Source organism: Rhagoletis pomonella, unplaced genomic scaffold (genome assembly GCF_013731165.1).
Source record: "Rhagoletis pomonella isolate Grant_MI unplaced genomic scaffold, Rhpom_1.0 Rhpom_scaffold_00005, whole genome shotgun sequence".
NCBI classification, from domain to species: domain Eukaryota; kingdom Metazoa; phylum Arthropoda; class Insecta; order Diptera; family Tephritidae; genus Rhagoletis; species Rhagoletis pomonella.
Genome location: NW_023458559.1, coordinates 56,399,648 through 56,411,045, shown reverse-complemented (window position 1 = coordinate 56,411,045; position 11,398 = coordinate 56,399,648).

Sequence of the window (11,398 nt, the reverse complement as noted above, 5' to 3'; positions counted from 1 at the left end):
CTCCTAAATTTCTTATGTACGCGGATGATCTAAAAATGTATGCCGAAATAAGAGATTCTAGTGACGCAGCCGTCCTACAGTCTGAGCTCAATAAGATATTTTCCTGGTGTCTTATGAATCGTCTACCTCTTTATATTACAAAATGTCATAAAGTCACCTTTTCTAAGATTCTAAAGCGTATCAATACATCTTATCATATAAACAACACACATCTTGCTTCGCTTGATGAGGTCAAAGATTTCTTTGATTTTAGGTTCAATTTTAACACGCATTTAAACTGTGCTGTTTCTAATTCACTTGCTATGCTCGCTTTTGTAAGGCGTCACTCTTCGCGTTTCGCTGGGTGTTTACATAAGGCGATTAGTTGAATTAAAAGTTGGGTGCTGAGGCCGTTTACACCAGGCGATTGCTTCTAACTAAACCAGTAAGTTTCAGTTTATCAAAAACATATCGATGTTTTTGGGGTCTGAGCATCGATGTTAAAATATCGATGTTGCGACACAACAAAATGCGTGTTGTCGCTTATAAATATCAAATCTAGAAAGCGACTCATTCCATTAGTTAAACCATTAATCTGAGTTAAACCCATGCCCAATAAATTATCAATAAAATAAGATTCCGTACGAGTATTGATATTCGACGGAGTTAAAAATACGTTATTATCTAGATACTACCAACTTAAGTGACCTAAATTAAAGTCCTCCAAAACACATAATTGATTGTCACCAATAATATTCTGGACTTATAGATACTTTCATTACTTAAAGGTGGAATATAAGAAATGCAAATATAAAGAAATTAATTTGATTCTACACTATAAAAATTATGCATGGCTAGAGTTTGTGGCAACATTGCTGACAGCTGGCAGCTGACAGAATACAAGACGCAACGTTTAAAGTTCCAACGTTTTTCACGGGAAAAGGTCCATTGATATGCATTTTCACTATTATCTTTAGCAATTCATATCTATCCTGGTATGTTTTGGTCACGAGAAATTAAAGCTCTGACTAATTTGAGAAGGATAATAGCATGGGAGGTGACATTTGAAAACCTCAAACATGTGTACAACGTTTCAGTGACTATATAACATCGCTATGCTCCGCTTGCCAATCGTGGCAAATTCAGTCGCGAGTTACCGATCGATATTTTCGACATCGAGGTTGTGCTCTTGAAAAACATCGAAGTTCAAACATCGGTGTTTTTTATGAGCGATATTGCATCCCTACAGGCCACCATATCGTGTACCTGTAGAAAAGGATGGGTCTTATCACAGCTGGCTTTATTCCCCATTTTTTGCCTATAGTCGTCTTGCAGGCATACAGAGCGGTATTGGCCTTCCTGGAACAGTATTCAATGTTTCGATTATAGTCAAGTTTCTTGTCTAGAATAATTCCAAGGTATTGGGCCTCGGTTGAGAGGGTAAATCCCGTGCCATCCCGTTTAGGGTGGAAGATTTAAATAGAAAAGTACCTGACTAATTTTCAGTAATTTCCCGCACTAGTACTTAGTCTTACTGAAGGTTTCCTTTCTTCAACTTGACAGTAACAGCCCATTCATACAGATTTGTTTAGTTTCATACATTTTGTGTATAGTGTTGTGTCTGGAAACCCAAAAATGAATGACCTTGACTTGACTCAGGTGTGCTAGCGAATGTTTGGAGGCAAAAGTCGCTTGTAAGTTGGAGCTTCTAGGGAAAAGTATATCCGATCGTAGTGTTAGCAAAAGCGTGAGCCTACGAGCAGCTAATAACACTTTGGCGGATTCGCCTTATAAAAGATCATATAAATATCAAGATTTTCCTTTGGCTATCATGTATTTCACAACCAAAGTCTCCTTTGAGTTGAACCCCAGAAAGATTTCACGCTAATGGTTATTTGAGATCATCTCAAAAATTAACTATAGGTACCAACAAAAAGGCGAACTTTTGTCACTCCACACTCGATAGAAGCGCCATAGCTTAGAAGAAGTGCCCGCGACAGCAGTAAACTTTAAATATGCAATAATAACAATCAGAAGCAAAGTGGAGTAGAGTATGTCGGCGTGTCTTCTGGTCGGCCGTTTTGTGAATTGTCAGCCCATTGTGCTGTAGTAAACACAGATTTGTGATTCTTCCAACTTAGAAGGTGGACGGCTCACGGCGAATAGCGAATGCGCGTGCGATTCGCTTACACATCAAAGCAGTTTACGGCGCGGCTTAGTAATGTCCCACATACAAACAAACATACATACATATGTATGCGGTACCATCTTTACCGCCAACGCTGCCAAAGCTTTTGTAAATCCATATCTCTCTATTCATGTCTGTCTATTTGAAAATGTTTTGCAGGAGTTTACTGCACCTAAATACTTAAAGTAAGTAATGCTTGCAAATCCGCTACTGTTGATGCAAGTGATTTGATTCTACGTTTGCTAGTAAATATGTCAGTGGTCGTGGCGGCTGCGCATTGCGCTCGTTTGTGGCGCGGTGGGCACGTTCGTTGCCCCTTGTCGTAGTTTAGTGCTTGGCTGTTCTATTCAGCAGCTGTCAGTAGCGATTTGCATAAAAATAGTTGCAGCGCATCATTGCACACTGCCGCACTGCGATGTTGCCTCTTTTGGCCTTCCGTGCTGCCTTTTCTGCTACTGCCATCGCTGCTTGCACCGGCGCGTTGTCCAACTTGACAAAAGGCAACATAATTACATGATTTCAGTTGGCTATTCATGTCGGCAGGCGCCATTCGCCTTTGTTGACTCTTCCATATCTTCACTACCTGTAAGGAAATTGCATGGATATAGGCGGTGTTCTTGCTGGCGCTGTTGATGTTGCTGCCGCTGAGCGAGCTAACTAGTGGAGGCGTTGTGGTTGCTTTGGATGAGGTGTAAATTGCAGTTAGTATTCGCATTCGTTCGTACACTGACGCTGTTTGTACAGGCGTCATGGACACTAAATCAAGTGGCAATTAATGAATGTCAACATTTGTATAAATGTTGGTTATTAATGAGGTACCAACGTCCAGTGAGCATACAAAAGGGCAGCTATTTTGAAGAAATTGTATGTTCTTTTTACATTTTGAGGAATACTTCTTAAGCGGTCTATATTAAAATCAAATGAAAGTGATAATTTCTGAAACTGAAAACACTTTTTCAAGAGCAGATAAATTTTGAAAGCTACTTGAAAAAACGGCACATAGTGTAACAATTGTGGTACTGCTTCTTCGAAAGTATTCTTTAAACATTTTCTTTTGTTTTGTTTGTAGAACAGTTACTCGTTTTGTAAGATTTTTTGGGGATTTAAGAATTTGCTAAGGATTTTCTTAATTTCTTAAAAATAAACTAAATAAACTAAAAATTTCTTAAATCACTTTGCAGCTCTCAAGACAAAAATGTTAGGATATTTATTTTTTCAAGAAAATTTATAGCAAACGTAAGGTACTTTTGCAATCAACATAAATAATGAAAAATATTAAACCTAAGCTTAAAATTTTGTAGAACACTGAAAAAATGCATCAAATTTTCATAAATATTTCAAACTTTTTTCTCAGAATTGTTTATAGCCCAATCAATTTTGGTGTAATAATGTGCAAGTTTCAAGTGGTGAAAAGATACCGTTGAACTTTTAGAATTTTTTTGCCGGACGTGTTGCGGGAGCACTTAAAAGGGGCATATTATAAGTAAAATGGTAAATGGGATACGAAAAATTTAGGTACTTAGGCGGGTTGGGTAAATAAGCGGGGAGGTACTTAACAGACCAATTTTCTTCAGATTACATTAAAATATTCACGGTCCCCAAAAACGTTGGTTACTTAAACTTAAGCGGGTTTCACTGTATTTGAAATTTACAAAGCCGGTGTATGGTAAAATTAAATTTTTCTTTCCAGAAAATAATAAATATTTACCTTTTGTCTTTTGTTTCTTATATAAAAACATATTTCAAAAAAGCTTTTGCTTAAAATAATTCGACATCTTTTATTGAATCAGGCGTTAATTGTTGAATTGTGCTCGCTGTCGTTTAGCTGCACTCCCATGTACCATCTCCCATCACAAAAACAAGTCATGAAATCTATTCTACATTAGGTGTAAGATAAATTTCGAAATTTTGCACATTTTTATTTATTTTTTTATTTTATTCATCTTCTTCACTGGCGCTGTAACCGCGATCCTTTATATGTGTTTATCACTACGTATAGATAATTAATTCTAAATTTTTAGTTTTCCAAGTTGCTGAGATAAGTTCCGAGATGATGAGAAGAATAAAACATGCTAACTATTTATCCTCACTTTAATTTTATGTTTTATTTTAAAAGTGAAATTTAAAATTGTTGGTTTTTTCTAAGAGCACCATTCAATCACCTTATTTTATTGAAATTAGGTAAAAAATACTTAAAAAAAATAAATTAAGAAAGAAAATAAAATGCAAAAAGAATATAAAAGCGAAGTCTAAATTCGTGATTGGTATAAAATTAAAAAAAAAAATAAATAAAAAATAGGCAATTAAAAATACGAGAAGGAATTTAAAAATGAAGCTTAAGCCTTAAGCTAACGCCTTCCCGATGAAAAAAGAATTATCGAAATCGGTCAACGTGGTCTAAAGTTATGCGCTGACATACATACAAAAAATATATATTCCGACGAATTGTTAACCTTCTCCTCTTTTTGAAGTGGGTTAAAAATAAAAAGCTAAGTCTTATTTCGTAATTCGTAAAAAATGTAAAATAAAAATAAAAAAAAATAAAAAATATGCAAAACACGAAAAACATAAAGCAGTGAAGTCTACATTTGTGATTATAAATTCGATTACTCTTCACAATATTATCCGCCATATTGGATCCGCCATTTTGAATTTTTAAAACCTAACATCAGATTCGCAATCACCGACACCAAAAACCCCATGTATCAAGTTTTAAGCCATTCCGAGAAGATTTCGAATATTGGCCACTTTTTATCTTTTGCTGGCCCACAGTGCAACGGTGAAAAATGTTCGAGAAAAATAGGAATCCACAAAAACGATTAATCTTAATCAAATAATAACAAATGATTTTTAAATAAAAAAACACCGATTTCAATGCTCATATAAATATTTCGGAGTACCGACAGTTTCCTCATGATGCAATTATCGAAACTAAACCAAATTAGTGTTGGGACCACCCTTTAGGTACCAACTATCCGATAAAAAAAGGGTTATCCCCTAACATACATAAAAAAAATCCGACGAATTGAAAACTTTCTAGTTTTTTGAAGTCGATTAAAAATCCTTAATTTATTTTTTAAGAATGCCTAACTAATTCTTTCGATTTGTAAAGATTTTTTTCTAGATGTTTCATGATTCTCAGCAAGTTTCAATACATTTTTTCAACATTTTTTACTTCTCATTCCAAAGCGAATGCTCGGTATCTTAAATTCAATATAAGATAAAAAACTCAGTTGCTCATCTGGCTTTTTATAGATCTCCAGGTCATGAATCACGTATGACGACAATCGTCTGAACGATGTCGTGTCGACATTGTCTTGCTTCATAAAAATCAAAAATTGTTTGATCGTTTGTGCGATATCGTCAACTCGATTCCAGTTTTGCTTCACGTAACAGTAACAGTAACACGTAACAGCAACACAAATGCATAAATCAGTGTTTTGACAATATCGTTTTGTCAGTATCGTTTGAACGACTATCGTTTCAAAGTTACGTGATTCATGCCCAGACTATTCATTTCACTTCAGTTTTTGGAGATATCTTAATTCGTGAATTCGAATTCTCGCACCCAAAAACCACTGACATAAAATGTGATTTTTTCTTACTTAGCCGCAACAGTATTTTCGAAGCTTCCATTTATTATTTTTTTTGCAAGCAAGGCTTTCTACGACTGTTACGCAATTATTGTTGTTGCTTTCGTTTGGTTATCCTTAAGAGACTGCTGCACCTGCTCTTTTGGCGTTGGCCAACGCAAGACAGTTTAACCGCAATCGCATCATTATTTGTATGCATTCGCAAAGCTGCCATAACAACAACAACAACAACAACGACGTCAGCCAAAACCACTAAAGATGCATTAAACAGGATCTTCCCTCCTTTGGTGCTGTGTCTGGATCGGTGGGGAGCGCGAACTCACGCCAGCACTCGATCGGTGCAGACAATTTAAGTGGGGTTAACTGTTCTGCTGTGTTCTGTTTGCGCGAGTAAGCAGAAAAACTGTTCTCAGCTAAATCGCTTTGGGGCAGGAGATTCAGCTTGTATATAGGCTAGTGCAACAACAACAAAAGTGACAGCAGTTGCGGTCGTAGGGACCTGCACGGTCGAGTGTCCTGTAGTGGAGATTTCAGCTTCGCTTTTTTTCGATTTAACTTCAGCACTCATTGTTTGTGGGATTAAGTGTAGCTGGCTTTTGATTTCAACTCGTGCCACTCGTGACGCGGCAGCACGCATGCCACGTACCATACAACCATCACCACCACACCGTTAGCAGTGGCAGAGTAACACATTGCGCGCAAGCAGTTTTTAAGGCAACTAAGTAAAGGCCTGTGGCAGTATGTGAGGAAGCAAAGTCCCACAAATGTACATATGTATAGTCGGTGGACTCTTTTTATTTGTTGTATCGCAAAGAGTTAAGAAACCACTTTCGTTTATTTAAGTAATTTTTGTTATCTGCCGAGGTTGCTCCTGTTGCCACTGCCACTTCTCGATTGCAACTGTTGCGCTGTGGCGTGTGTTCTGTTATTTGTACGAAGATATGTATATATATTTATATATCTACATATGTATATCTAAGCCAGGTTTGTAGCATATACAAACAAATGTTTATCACAGTGTGTCATTTTAAATTTTTTGCCTATTGCTTTTTTTCTTCTTCCAGCCGAAGCATTACCATAACAATTCAATCATCAACAGGCTGCTGAAAGACTGCCTTAGAAGTTTTAATGTAAAACGAGCCTAGATGTTTAAAGCTTTGCTTTTAGAAACCAGGTCAGCTAAGAAGGAAACTCTGAGATCGGTCCACGTCGTCATTTTCCAAACAGCTATGGCTCGAAACTATATTAATTCGCAACGCTTGAGTGCCTATTAGTAGCGGACTACCGTCAGAGTCGACTGCCTTAGACTGCCACCGATCGACTATAGGCCGGAGGACTTTGCAACTTGCCCTACCTCGGGGTTTTCAAGGGCCCGTTTAGACGATTAAAGCCCATCTGCTCATCACGGCCCACCTGCTATTACAGAAACTTCTATACCCTTCCTGTTAAGAGAGATGTCCTGAAAGGTCCTTAGCTAACCAGTTCATCAGATATGCAGTTTCCAGCAATACCACAGCGACTTGCAACCCCAATTAGCCTGACCTGCAAGTAATCCGAGACGACCTAACGAGAGGTTGGGCTTTCTCCGGCCAGTTGCGGTAGCACCCCAAGCGATCCCAGATATTTACACTTCGAATCAGTATTGTAATAAATAGGAAGTCGCCAGTCGTCTGCCTCCTTTGTAGCGGCCACCTCTGCTTGCTCATCTTAAAACTACTAAGTACTAGGATCAATAGCTGCCGCTTAGCTAGGTTAACAGGACAATTCAGGTTAAGATAGTAAAAAGTCTAATTCACTATTCGTGGTGAAAAGCTATTGTGAGAGAAAGCACTTGTATATCATCTAGCTCGCGTCGCCCCAATAGTCGCAGTGGTCGAGTGGGCAAAGCACAGGCGTGTCAATCGAGAGATCTGCGTTCGAATCCTGTCGCAGCGGATTTCTTTTTCCTTTTTTTAATCTATATTTTCTTTTCTAACTAAATTTTTCCGGCTTTTTATTTTTAAAAAGGATATATATATTTTTTAATTTAATTTAATTTTTAGTAACTTACTTTATGTATTTATTTCTTTTATCATTTATATATATTTTTTTATCTTTAATTTTCTTTAATGGTTTGGTTGTTATGGTTTTAAAAAGAATATTGTTTTTAATTTTATCTAATCATTAGGAACTCATTTTATTTTTTCCTTTTTGAATGAATTTTTTTAGGTCTTTAGTTAAATTTTCCTGAAATTTTTAAATTTTATTGTGTATAATAGTAAAATTTTTTTTATTTCGTTCTAGATTTTTTTTTGTAAGTATTTTTTTTTTTTTAATGTGATTAGTTTTTATTTTGTTAATTTATTTTCTTTTAGTTTTTAGATTTTAAACTTCTAAAAATAAAAATTATATATTTTTTTATTTTATTTAATGTTTAGAATCTTATTCTGTTTTTTTAATCATCATCTTTTTTATTTATAAGCACTATTTTTTTCTTTTTTGATTAACTTTTTTCTTTTTCTACATATTTGTTTTTTAATTTGATTTAATTAAATTTTCAAAAAAACTTATTGCTTAATGGCGAACAGTATAACGCCGAGATCTCCTGGTCTACGGACCTTTCAATTAGTCTTTCGAAAGGCAGTAAAGAGCTTGCAAAGATAGTTGCCAGAATTGGCAATTGTCGTACGAAAGACTTTTGTCTTTCGTAAGATTGTGTTGAGTTGAAAGGCAGTTGCCGGAATCGCTCTCATAGGGTACATAGTACGTACGCACAGGTATCGGTGCTTAGCCGGGCGAAGTCGCTCCGAACAAAGCGAAGGTTTCAACATCAAACTTTTTTCTAAAGCATTTCGGCGCTTGAAGCAAAGCGGTTTTTGACTTTGACTTTTCTATTTTATTTATCAGCAGGGCCATAGCTCATGGCGCAATAATAATAATCATTTTGCCAGGGCTCTGCTGCTGCCGAATGAAAATTTTAAATAATTAAGTTGAAAGTTTATTTTTTTTGGTAAATCTTTTCAAGCAAACTCAAAAAATACATAGTACATACATATGTATGAATATCAGCCGTTTTCTATTGAACTTAATAAGTCTTATCTTATCCAAAGCGCCGATTCTACGCGAAAAGCTCTTTTCTTACTTACTCAGTGTAAATACCTGCAGCTTCACCGCACTTCGACTTGCTTCACTCGGCTCCGAACCGCTTCCTGTTACCCTAAGGCATTCCCGGCGATCTTTTTGTCCCAACAGAATAAGTACTGACCTTTATAAATCGAGTCACACACTAGTGCGCAACCAGCTCCGTCAGAGCCGAACGTTTTAATTTGTAAGTTCAAACTCGCAGTTGAATGAGGATATTTGACAGAGCACATTACCTCCCGCCCTAATAACCAACTTCGAACTATTCTTGGCCTCTGGAATGTGACTATGTTTGTACGAATCTTTATGATGAATAAGATAAGTGGAGTAGTTATCAGAAATACGAAAACTGCGATATTTCAGTAACTACTGAAGCTTATTGACTAAAAATTTATTTTTTTAGGCGAAAAATAAAAATATTATAGATTTTTGTAGACACGCCCACTTATGACTACATGTGTATATCTTGGGAACCGCTTCACCACTTTCTCCCAAACTTGGCACAATTGTTGCTTTTGGTAAAACATACCAATCGACTGAAAATTTAAAAAATTGGACAATCTCTTATAACGGTGATTTAGAGAAATACGAATACTTAGATAAGCCAGTAAATTCTTAAACTAATTTATTCAAAATTGATGTTTGCAATAATTCTTTGGCAAAAAATACGTTTACAAATATTTTTTCAACATATATCGGGAATAACATATTAAAATAGTATGTACTGAAGTAGACAAAGCACAAAACAAATGTTCAGAAAAGTGTAAAATTTTTTGAATTTTTCAAAAATGTTAATTTATTTCAGAATCCTAAGAATTTTTTAGGTTTTATGCACAAGTGACAATTTGTGATGTTTCACATCATTACATTTTAGGATGGATTTCAAAATAAATAAAATTCTCAAAATTTTGGAAAATATAAAAATTTCTAAAATCTCAATAATTTTGTACATTCCAAAATATTCTTATTGTACCAAAATTTCTGGAATCTCCCAGATTTCGATAGTTCTTAAAATTTTGGAAATCGTCCTAAAAATAAGAAATCTCAAGAAATTTCATAATTTCATAAAATCCAAAATTTTGGAATTTTTGTTGTTTTCTAAACCTGCGAAAATATTCAAACTTGCTGCGACTTTCAACTATGCAAAATAGTACAAATTCGAAAACCCAACAAAATAAGTAAAAATTTAAAATTAAGTACATAATTTGAAAATTCGGTGAATTCGAAGAACTGATAGGCATTTTTCACCAGTCTGTTATAATTATATGATACAAATATAATTTTTTAGAAAAATAACGAAATTGATCAATCATTGCGCAATTATGCGGACGCAGATAGGTCGATAATTGCGCAATTTTGTAAGTGCTCACGAAGTTGCAGGAAAATCGCACTCACGTGTGTTCACAGGGCGGCTTAATTCTTTTTTTCTACAAAAATGTATAATATTGTTTTAAAACTGGTACTCGTTCCAAAAGGGGTATTTTTACCTTAATGATAAAAAGATAATTTTTAATTATCTCGGCGCACGCACAATGCAGTTAATTGCACTGCTTTATTTTTAATATGGGGATCAGGGGCCAAGTAAAGATTACCAAAAACTCATGAAACAGAAAGAAGCAAGCAAAAAAAACGAACAGTATTTTCTTTAAGTTTTCCTAAAAGTTACACTGAACAGCACTCGGCTGGGTATTGGACCAAGCCAATTTTTTTTTAAGAGATTGAGTCATAATTAAAAAAGTAATTTCTCCGTTTTTTGAAGTTAGCCTCCAAAATCGAGCTATGGGTTATTCTTACGGCCCACTATGCACCTTACTGTGCATTTATATATTTGGATGTATGTATGTATGTGTGATTTTGTCTGTATGTCAGGAAATATTTTCTGTCCTTACCACCAATTCTCTACTCTGGTTTTGGGAATTAAAGTTTTTTACTTTGCCACTTATGCATTTACATACATACATACGTATGGACATGCGCACATACATACATACTTGGTATGTGTTGTGATTGTCTCATTTGTTGTTGTTGCAGTTGTGGTGGCATGTGTTGCATTTAATAACTGTTAAGGCATGTTTTATTGTTGTTCTTGTTGTTGCAGCCGCAAAACCGTAACAGTTGTTTTTATGCGATGAGCTAAGCCTCCATATATACATACGTACAAACAGACATACATATGCACAGTATATTTGCCACACGGCGTTCAGTTTTCAGACATTCGGTGGCGTGGCTGGCAACGCGCTGCTCGTAAATGCCTTTTAATCATAATCACTGTGGCAGCAACAACTTAAGCACAACAACAACAACAACAGCTGCCATGATAGCCAAGCGTTACATGCGACTAGTTGCAATCGGGGAGCTCTGAGGTAGCTCGACAGCTCGCGCGCATACCACGTGCCAATTGCTGGGACGCGTTGCCAGCCGGCTGCCGATAGTCGAGACTTGTTGAGTGTCGATGGCACTGTTGCTGCGGTGCTGATTTTGTCCATTGTTGTTGGTGTTGTTGTTGTTGTTGGAATTG